Source organism: Coffea eugenioides, chromosome 4 (genome assembly GCF_003713205.1).
Source record: "Coffea eugenioides isolate CCC68of chromosome 4, Ceug_1.0, whole genome shotgun sequence".
In the NCBI taxonomy this organism is placed as follows: domain Eukaryota; kingdom Viridiplantae; phylum Streptophyta; class Magnoliopsida; order Gentianales; family Rubiaceae; genus Coffea; species Coffea eugenioides.
The window spans coordinates 29,023,171-29,033,208 of NC_040038.1; the positions used below are offsets into that span (position 1 = coordinate 29,023,171).

General features: G+C 37.7%; 1 long non-coding RNA gene across 1 annotated transcript; it reads right to left on the reverse strand.

Annotated features, from left to right (window-relative positions):
* Positions 1 to 824: 824 nt before the first annotated feature.
* On the reverse strand, positions 825 to 8,738 carry LOC113767553. Its single transcript, XR_003468024.1, has 3 exons — positions 8,618 to 8,738; positions 7,491 to 7,554; positions 825 to 928 (listed from the first exon to the last, which is right to left on the reverse strand). It is a non-coding gene; the product is annotated as an uncharacterized LOC113767553 (long non-coding RNA).
* Positions 8,739 to 10,038: the final 1,300 nt, after the last annotated feature.

Genomic DNA, 10,038 nt, shown 5'->3' on the forward strand with positions numbered 1-10,038 from the left:
TTGTAGATTATTAAGATAGTTTGACCGACTAGTGAGATATGTGCGTTAAATTTGGTGGACGAGAATAAGTGTGGTGCCAGAGGAAGTATGTCATCAAAAGGTCTAAGAGTAAGTTAGTGAATCATAAGTTAAACAAAAGTACAAGAGAGGCAAGGAAATAGGTTGAACCTACTCGCGCCGCTTGTTACCAGTCGAAAACTCCACTCGACCAAGATTTTTTTTCCCTAATTTTCTTATTTTTCTTTTCCTAATTTTTCCCTAGGGTTGGCCGAAATTATTGACTAAAAAAGAGAGGAAAAGAAAGAAAAATTGATTGGGTGACAAGTGTTGATGATCTAAGCTACCTTTGACCAAGACCTCCCTTGTATTTATCTTGAATGTTTCACCAAAAATCCCTCACTTTTCCTTTCGTCTTGGCCGACTATCCTAAGCAAGAAAAGAGAGAAAATTTCTCCAAGTTCCACCTTGCTTTTAGCTTGATTAAGGGAGGAAATCAACAAGAAAGTTAAATCTAAACCGAAGAAAGTTGCATCAAGGGAGCAAGAAGGTTTGTAGTGGATTGATTTGGGAAGGATAGTGTGACAGCCCCACCTCTCCCTAGGGCAAACCCTAGGGTATCAGCGGACTGCCTGCCCAACTCTCGCCAGGACTCAGTCGTTCAAAGTACTAATATCATCAATGAAACGAATGTAACATTTGACAATGCAGGGGATTGAAACACTAACTCAAACATAATCACTAATTCAACAATTCAGCTTAGTACATATATTATCGCATGCCAACTTACCATGCTTCACTCAAAATTACATAATATAAATCACCCTTAAGAATTTAAGCTTACAAGTCTGCTTAAACGAAAGTTACAACCTCAAAACGCAAGAACGGCAAAATAAAGCTAAGAAAGCCCTCGATCAAATCCCTTCCCGATCTGTTAAGGAAAACAAATGGAATGGGGTGAGCTAAAGCCCAGTGAGGTTCCAGGTAAACAAGTAAACACATAGCCACATAAAATCACAAAATAGCCAACTAAACACCGTACAGTAAAATAACAGTTTAATCACAGTTCAATTCAAGGATACGGGTGGCTTTCAAAAGCCAAAAGTCCACTTGAGCTTGATCATAATTGCCTCCTGTTGACACTCCGTCAACACTTGTAACAGTATATAGGTCCGTAGAACACCACTTTCACCAGTCTCCGTCCACCAAACAACCCCCCACCGGGCCCGCACTCCATAAACAGTAGTTTGGTAATACTCGAGTATACCAGGAATCCGAGTTTTCAATGCTCAAGGATTCCAATGAAACAGTATCAAGCCGAGGATTTTATCACTGGTGGTGCTGGACAACACAACAAGCAAGCACAACGGCTATGCTTCACCAGGGACCTCCAAGCAAGATTCAATTTCCAGTGAACAGTAAACAGTCCTCAAGGTTTATCGGCCTTCTCGACCAAGCCCTTGTTGGCTCGATACAACCGACTCACCTATGAGGTTGGATACTGTGATGCCCCGAAAAAAAATGAGTTTGAGAACCCGGAAATTTTTTAAATTTTCTAGGGTTTATTTTTTTAACGCCCGCCTTTTCTACATTTTCTTGATTAGAAAAATTCCCCAGATAAAGTTTATGAGCAAAAATAGTTTTAAAATGATTTTTCTAGTATCGGTTAGTTTTTGAGAAATTAAAAGCGTATTTTGGACGTGGGACCCGCAAGTGCGGTAAATGCATTATATTTTTGACAACTTGTTGGAATTTTGTATTAAGTGATATTATTTTACATGGTGTTAAGATATTTGTCTTGGAGAGACAAGAAGATAATCTCAAGCTTAAAGAGTGACAAGTGTCACCTTGTTATTGAAGGTTGGACTTTGACATTTGACCATCTTACTACCTTTACCAAATAAGTACCAAATTGATCCAAAATTACCTTCATTCTTCATCATCTTGGCTGAGCTTCACAAGGAGAAAAGAAAGGAAAGCTTTCATCTTACTTCTTCATTTCTTGCTCCAATCAAACAATTTAACCGATTAAACTTGGATTTGCTCCATAAAAACCTTTCTCTTGGTAGTATTAAGGTGTGTAGTGAAGTGGTTTGAGAAGCAAAGGTGCTAAGTTGGGTCTTTTCTTGGGTTTGTAAGGTAAGTGACTAAGGAACCTTTCCTTTGATCTTGATATGTTCAATTAGTGATTGGTGGTGGTTGAATAAGTGATTTTATGGTTGATTTCCTGATTTTGGTTGAAAATGATGAAGATTTATTATTTTTGGGGATTTTTCTGTTTTCATATGGATATGATTATGGGGTCATGTATGATGATTGGAAATGATGTTTAATGACTCTAGGAGGTGGAAAAAGTGATTAATTGCAACCAATTTCTGTTTTGGACCAAAAATTGAAAAGTGAGGGTTTTGTGATGAACATTCTGTCCGAATTTTTAGGTCCTAGATAGAGGCCGAATTGGCCTTTTCTTAAAACATGAAAGTTGTAGGTAATGACGTTTTAGAGGTGCCTACAAAATTTTAGGTCAATCGGAGTAGCGTGGAATGAGATAAGTCGAAATTACTATTGCTGTTCTGGTTTACCCAGAATTGGAAATCTGCGACTGTAATTGGTTGTTTTCGCTGGAATTTCTTCCGAATTGGTTGTTGAGGTCTTCTGATGAAATGTATCCATGTTTCGTAGCTTTCATCTGGTTTTGGAATTTCTGGATTTGGACTTGTGTAGGCTGAGTTATGATGTTTACGCTAGAATGCGTTTTGCAAACCTGTTTTCGTGATTCTGGTATAGCATCTTGCATTTTTGACCTGGTTACACTGGAAACTGAGTTGAGTGACCTTCTAAAATATTGTACCCCTATCTCTTAGCTTCGAAACGGTGGGTCTTGTACCTTCATCCGACAATCGTAGCGCCTTTGGTACCATTACCGCAAAATGACGTCAAAACCTGTTTTTCTGGTTTTGAGCTTAACTTTCATTTCCGGACTTTTCCCTAGTTTGACTTGTACTAGTACTACTTGGAGTTTGCTGAATGGCTATTGGATGAACTTGTTGTTGTGTGTGTATCTTTGGGTTTGAATGAGAAGAATAATGAAGCCATGATGGCTGGGAAAGTTAGCAAATTCAGGGGAAGTGCTGTCCGAACTTTGAAGGGACTTGATTGCATTGAGTTTGTGATCTAAGACTTGGATTTGAGCAAGACAATGATATATGATGGTTGGTTCCTGAGCCGTGGAGGTTAGTGACCTCAAACTACTTCTAAAGTTATTTATGAACCGTTTCTTACATTATTTACTTTTGAACTGTTTCCAAAGTTACTTTTGAAATGTTTTCTTGCATATCATGTGTGCTGGCATTTGAGTGTGCCTTGTTTGCTATATTTCTTGATTTCATGACTTGTATTTTGGTTGATAACGTGTTAAGCGCTTATAATGATTTCCAAAACGAGTTTTCGAGGCGAGTGTGTACTTTATCGTACTCGACCTCGATAAATGTGAAATTTTCGATTGAAATGTTACTTGCGCATGAATGTAAGCCTTTTGGGCTGAACTGGCCATTGCCCCTTGTTACCGGTCGTCTTGAGCCAGAAGCGGACTCGGTCAGGCGATTAGGAACTTGGGTGAACGTTTGGTATACTCGAGTATTACCTATGTAGGTTGGTGGAGCCTGGCCAAAAGCCAGGGACGGGGTGAATGAAATGAAATGAATGACCAAATGAGCGAGGAAATGTCAGGAGAATGAATGTATCCTTTCATGAATGTTACTATCGCTTTCCATTGTAAATGTTTCTTGAATTATTGATAATCCATATTTACTGTTTTGCAAATGATGTAGTTGTTTCCGGATTTATCATTTAATTTATGACATCATTGCTATATGACATCATTGAAATGAACTATTGTGAAACCGATTTGATTAATGATTTTCTGGTTACTCGCTGAGCTTTTAGCTCACCCCAAAAACTATTTATTCCCCTCCACAGGGCTCGTGGCGAAGGAAGGACTTGTAGTACTTGTGCACGTGTATGGATGGCCTAAACTTTGTACAATTTTGGATTTGAAATTATTTTATGTATATTTGGGATTAGTTTCCGCTGCATTTGTGACATGTAATTATTGGAGACGGATGTGTATTTGTGGACCAGTTGATGTATATTTGATTTTTATATTGTAATTTAATTGAGGACTGTAGTGAACGACTGAGTCCCGGCGAGAGCTGGGCAGGCGGCCCGCCGAACCCTCTGGTTCGCCTTAGGGGGAGGTGGGGCTGTCACAGTTGGTATCAGAGCTTAGGCTTCAGATCTCTGTAGTGTATCCTAGGCTTGAAGTTTAGGATGCCGGACTGTGGGTTTGATTTGACTCTTGAGAGATTTGTGCGAGATGTCTTGACTTGATTGGTACAAGAGGGAATGTCGAGGACGACATTCTTTTAAGGAGAGGAGATTGTGATGCCCCGAAAAAAAATGAGTTTGAGAACCCGGAAATTTTTTAAATTTTCTAGGGTTTATTTTTTTAACGCCCGCCTTTTCTACATTTTCTTGATTAGAAAAATTCCCCAGATAAAGTTTATGAGCAAAAATAGTTTTAAAATGATTTTTCTAGTATCGGTTAGTTTTTGAGAAATTAAAAGCGTATTTTGGACGTGGGACCCGCAAGTGCGGTAAATGCATTATATTTTTGACAACTTGTTGGAATTTTGTATTAAGTGATATAATTTTACAAGGTGTTAAGATATTTGTCTTGGAGAGACAAGAAGATAATCTCAAGCTTAAAGAGTGACAAGTGTCACCTTGTTATTGAAGGTTGGACTTTGACATTTGACCATCTTACTACCTTTACCAAATAAGTACCAAATTGATCCAAAATTACCTTCATTCTTCATCATCTTGGCTGAGCTTCACAAGGAGAAAAGAAAGGAAAGCTTTCATCTTACTTCTTCATTTCTTGCTCCAATCAAGCAATTTAACCGATTAAACTTGGATTTGCTCCATAAAAACCTTTCTCTTGGTAGTATTAAGGTGTGTAGTGAAGTGGTTTGAGAAGCAAAGGTGCTAAGTTGGGTCTTTTCTTGGGTTTGTAAGGTAAGTGACTAAGGAACCTTTCCTTTGATCTTGATAATGTTCAATTAGTGATTGGTGGTGGTTGAATAAGTGATTTTATGGTTGATTTCCTGATTTTGGTTGAAAATGATGAAGATTTATTATTTTTGGGGATTTTTCTGTTTTCATATGGATATGATTATGGGGTCATGTATGATGATTGGAAATGATGTTTAATGACTCTAGGAGGTGGAAAAAGTGATTAATTGCAACCAATTTCTGTTTTGGACCAAAAATTGAAAAGTGAGGGTTTTGTGATGAACATTCTGTCCGAATTTTTAGGTCCTAGATAGAGGCCGAATTGGCCTTTTCTTAAAACATGAAAGTTGTAGGTAATGACGTTTTAGAGGTGCCTACAAAATTTTAGGTCAATCGGAGTAGCGTGGAATGAGATAAGTCGAAATTACTATTGCTGTTCTGGTTTACCCAGAATTGGAAATCTGCGACTGTAATTGGTTGTTTTCGCTGGAATTTCTTCCGAATTGGTTGTTGAGGTCTTCTGATGAAATGTAGCCATGTTTCGTAGCTTTCATCTGGTTTTGGAATTTCTGGATTTGGACTTGTGTAGGCTGAGTTATGATGTTTACGCTAGAATGCGTTTTGCAAACCTGTTTTCGTGATTCTGGTATAGCATCTTGCATTTTTGACCTGGTTACACTGGAAACTGAGTTGAGTGACCTTCTAAAATATTGTACCCCTATCTCTTAGCTTCGAAACGGTGGGTCTTGTACCTTCATCCGACAATCGTAGCGCCTTTGGTACCATTACCGCAAAATGACGTCAAAACCTGTTTTTCTGGTTTTGAGCTTAACTTTCATTTCCGGACTTTTCCCTAGTTTGACTTGTACTAGTACTACTTGGAGTTTGCTGAATGGCTATTGGATGAACTTGTTGTTGTGTGTGTATCTTTGGGTTTGAATGAGAAGAATAATGAAGCCATGATGGCTGGGAAAGTTAGCAAATTCAGGGGAAGTGCTGTCCGAACTTTGAAGGGACTTGATTGCATTGAGTTTGTGATCTAAGACTTGGATTTGAGCAAGACAATGATATATGATGGTTGGTTCCTGAGCCGTGGAGGTTAGTGACCTCAAACTACTTCTAAAGTTATTTATGAACCGTTTCTTACATTATTTACTTTTGAACTGTTTCCAAAGTTACTTTTGAAATGTTTTCTTGCATATCATGTGTGCTGGCATTTGAGTGTGCCTTGTTTGCTATATTTCTTGACTTCATGACTTGTATTTTGGTTGATAACGTGTTAAGCGCTTATAATGATTTCCAAAACGAGTTTTCGAGGCGAGTGTGTACTTTATCGTACTCGACCTCGATAAATGTGAAATTTTCGATTGAAATGTTACTTGCGCATGAATGTAAGCCTTTTGGGCTGAACTGGCCATTGCCCCTTGTTACCGGTCGTCTTGAGCCAGAAGCGGACTCGGTCAGGCGATTAGGAACTTGGGTGAACGTTTGGTATACTCGAGTATTACCTATGTAGGTTGGTGGAGCCTGGCCAAAAGCCAGGGACGGGGTGAATGAAATGAAATGAATGACCAAATGAGCGAGGAAATGTCAGGAGAATGAATGTATCCTTTCATGAATGTTACTATCGCTTTCCATTGTAAATGTTTCTTGAATTATTGATAATCCATATTTACTGTTTTGCAAATGATGTAGTTGTTTCCGGATTTATCATTTAATTTATGACATCATTTCCGGATTTATCATTTAATTTATGACATCATTGCTATATGACATCATTGAAATGAACTATTGTGAAACCGATTTGATTAATGATTTTCTGGTTACTCGCTGAGCTTTTAGCTCACCCCAAAAACTATTTATTCCCCTCCACAGGGCTCGTGGCGAAGGAAGGACTTGTGCACGTGTATGGATGGCCTAAACTTTGTACAATTTTGGATTTGAAATTATTTTATGTATATTTGGGATTAGTTTCCGCTGCATTTGTGACATGTAATTATTGGAGACGGATGTGTATTTGTGGACCAGTTGATGTATATTTGATTTTTATATTGTAATTTAATTGAGGACTGTAGTGAACGACTGAGTCCCGGCGAGAGCTGGGCAGGCGGCCCGCCGAACCCTCTGGTTCGCCTTAGGGGGAGGTGGGGCTGTCACAGATACCCAAACAGTAACAGTAGTTGGTGGAATGTCATCCACGCAACTTAAGCACAGTCATGTATAGCAATATCTCATTTCATGTTAATTCATTCAGTAAGTAGAGCCTCAGTGAAAAGAAAAAATAAGGAAGGTCGAGTGCGATAAAGTACACATTCGCCTCAATTTTAATTAAAACAGTGTTTGGCTCAAACAATAACAATTCAATACTTTCAAGTACACGAATATTTCACATAACAAGTAGCAGGTAGTGGAACACTCACCTGTCAAGCAAAAGTAATAATCGACGTCAAACGTCTCAGTTACGATCACCGTCGTTGCCCAAACCTAGGTCAACGAGTGAAAACATTAATAATTGGATTCGTTCCCTACTAAAGTATAGGTTCATTAAGAGGCCAAGTGAGTAGCTTAAGCTACTTAATCCGGCATGCAAATAGGGTCTAAACCACGGTGAAATTTCATGGAAAACAAGTCTAGTATGTACATGAAAGTTTGGCAAAAGAAAAGTTTCACTACAGCTCAAAGGCTTCATTACGGGTTAAACTGTCTCGCCCGGCCAGCCTCGGGAAAACGGTCATTGCTCATTGTGGGAAAGTCAGAATTAGGTTCCATCAGTTGCATTGGAAACTAGGTTCATAAGGCTAAATTTGTCTAGAAGAAACCATTTCCAAAATCCCAACATAAGTGGCTCAAAATTAAGAAACCAAATGAACTTTCTGGACTGTCTCGGATGAACAGTACTTCCCGGACAGCCAACTTTCCAGACTCGCCACGGATCGCTCGGGATGAACCAGAAAATGAGCTTTGTACCGTTTTAAAGCTCTGAGAGTCTACTTTCAATTGCCACAAATGGCACTCAATTCCGATCAGTGAGTAACACGTTATGACCTTAACAAGATGGCTGGACAGAAAATTTCTGGACCTAGTCCAGTTTTCCTCCTTTGTTTATAACTCAAAATTTATTCAACCAAATTGGCTAATTTTTTTGTAGACAACCTCCACACACATAACCCAACATATAATACTCACATTTGTAGCCAAAATGTGCATGAAAATATCAAGGAAAAACCGGGCAGCAAGCTTAAAAAGTTTCAGTCAGCACACTTTAAAAATTTCTAACTTCTACTCTTCTTGTTATTTTCATTCCTTGCACATAACAAGTATTAGATCCAACTAAATAGGGGTTTAAAACATATCAATACTTCATAAACACACATGAATAAGGGTTAGACATTTCATCAAACAATTGGTATGCATATTAGTAAACCTAACCATTACTTGATTAACTCAAGAAACTAACCCCAAATTCAACCATAACAAGTTGTTTTCACCATTTCAACCTCAAGTAGATGATATAACATCATAAACCCAAATTTTAAAGATTACATACCTTACTTACAAGTTGCTTTGGTCACCAAACAAACCACCACAATAGAAGCTTTAGGCTTGAAACAACCTCAAAGATTGAAGGAAATTTTCTCACAAACTCTAGATCTTTCTCTTTTGGTTTTTGTTCAAGATCAAACTAAGGTTGTCATAGCAAGAAGATGGAGTTTTCTTCCTTCCCTTGGAAGCCCTTAAGGTGGACGAAATTTTGGAGGAAAATGAAGCAAAGTTGGTTTAAAATTCCTCTAATCCTTTGGTCAAACAAGATACATGGCTAGGGTTTTGCCACATGGCTCCATTATTGTCCTAACCTTTCTTAATCTTTGACTAATGCCATTCTTACCTTTCCAAATGCACCAATAATTATTCAACACCTCTAATCTCTCACATAAAGTCTCTACCACTAATAAAAGAACACTTGGACAATTACAAGTGGTGAATTATTTACAACCTAGCTCAAGGAAATATTTTACTTCAAGTAAAATGAATTGAAATGAAATGCATGGAAATTATTATAACACATAGAAAATAATTTGTAAGGGCATATATTAAATGGTCTAGATCTTATAATAAGGCATGTAAGTAAGAAAATTGTGTTTTAAAGTGAGGGTCAATACAAGGGATTTGTTGTAACACATTGTGAAATATAATGCTAGGGCATATAAGAGGTGGTTTAAATCTTGGTGCAAGGCATGTAGTTTGGGGAAATTGTATTTTAAAAATGAGGGTTCTCACAGACAGCTTTTATTTTTGTATTTTCCTTGGAGGTTTGAAGGTATAAAGCCAAAAAACTTGCTTCTCTTTCTATTCTTGAAATTTATTGGGCATATGACTTGAATATGGATGTTTTGTGGTTGATTTCATGGATTTGTGATGTTGTTGGAATTTTTCAGCTTTTATTTATACTTTCCAGCCATGAATTGGGGGTTTCTAGCTTTGATTTGGATATGAAAGTTTAGATATGAAGATTTGTAGTTTTGGTATGAAATTTTAGCTTCAAAATAGGATATTCCAGCTTTAGATGTGAAATTCCAGCCTAGAGTTTAATTTTTCCAACTTGAGTATGTGATGGTTATATGCTATATATATACTTGATTTAGTGAGTTGGTGGCCTGGTATGTATATGCTTGATTTGAAACTATTTTGTGGTGAGAATGAAGCCTTGAAAATGGCTAGAAATTAAAGAAAAATAAGGGGAAGTGCTGCTGAAATTTTTTTTCCCGCAGGAGACTTTGAGAAGTTGTAGGAAATCTGTCATATCTTGGTGTACAAATCCAAATTGAGTTCCATTTGTAGCATTTGAAACTAGACTCATAACTCTTTTAACCATGTAAAATTCATGGTTTGGTTCACTTTCTATAAATACCAAAAAAATTTCAAAATGGGCTGAAAATCCAAGATTGTCGTGTTTTTGCACTTAGCTGA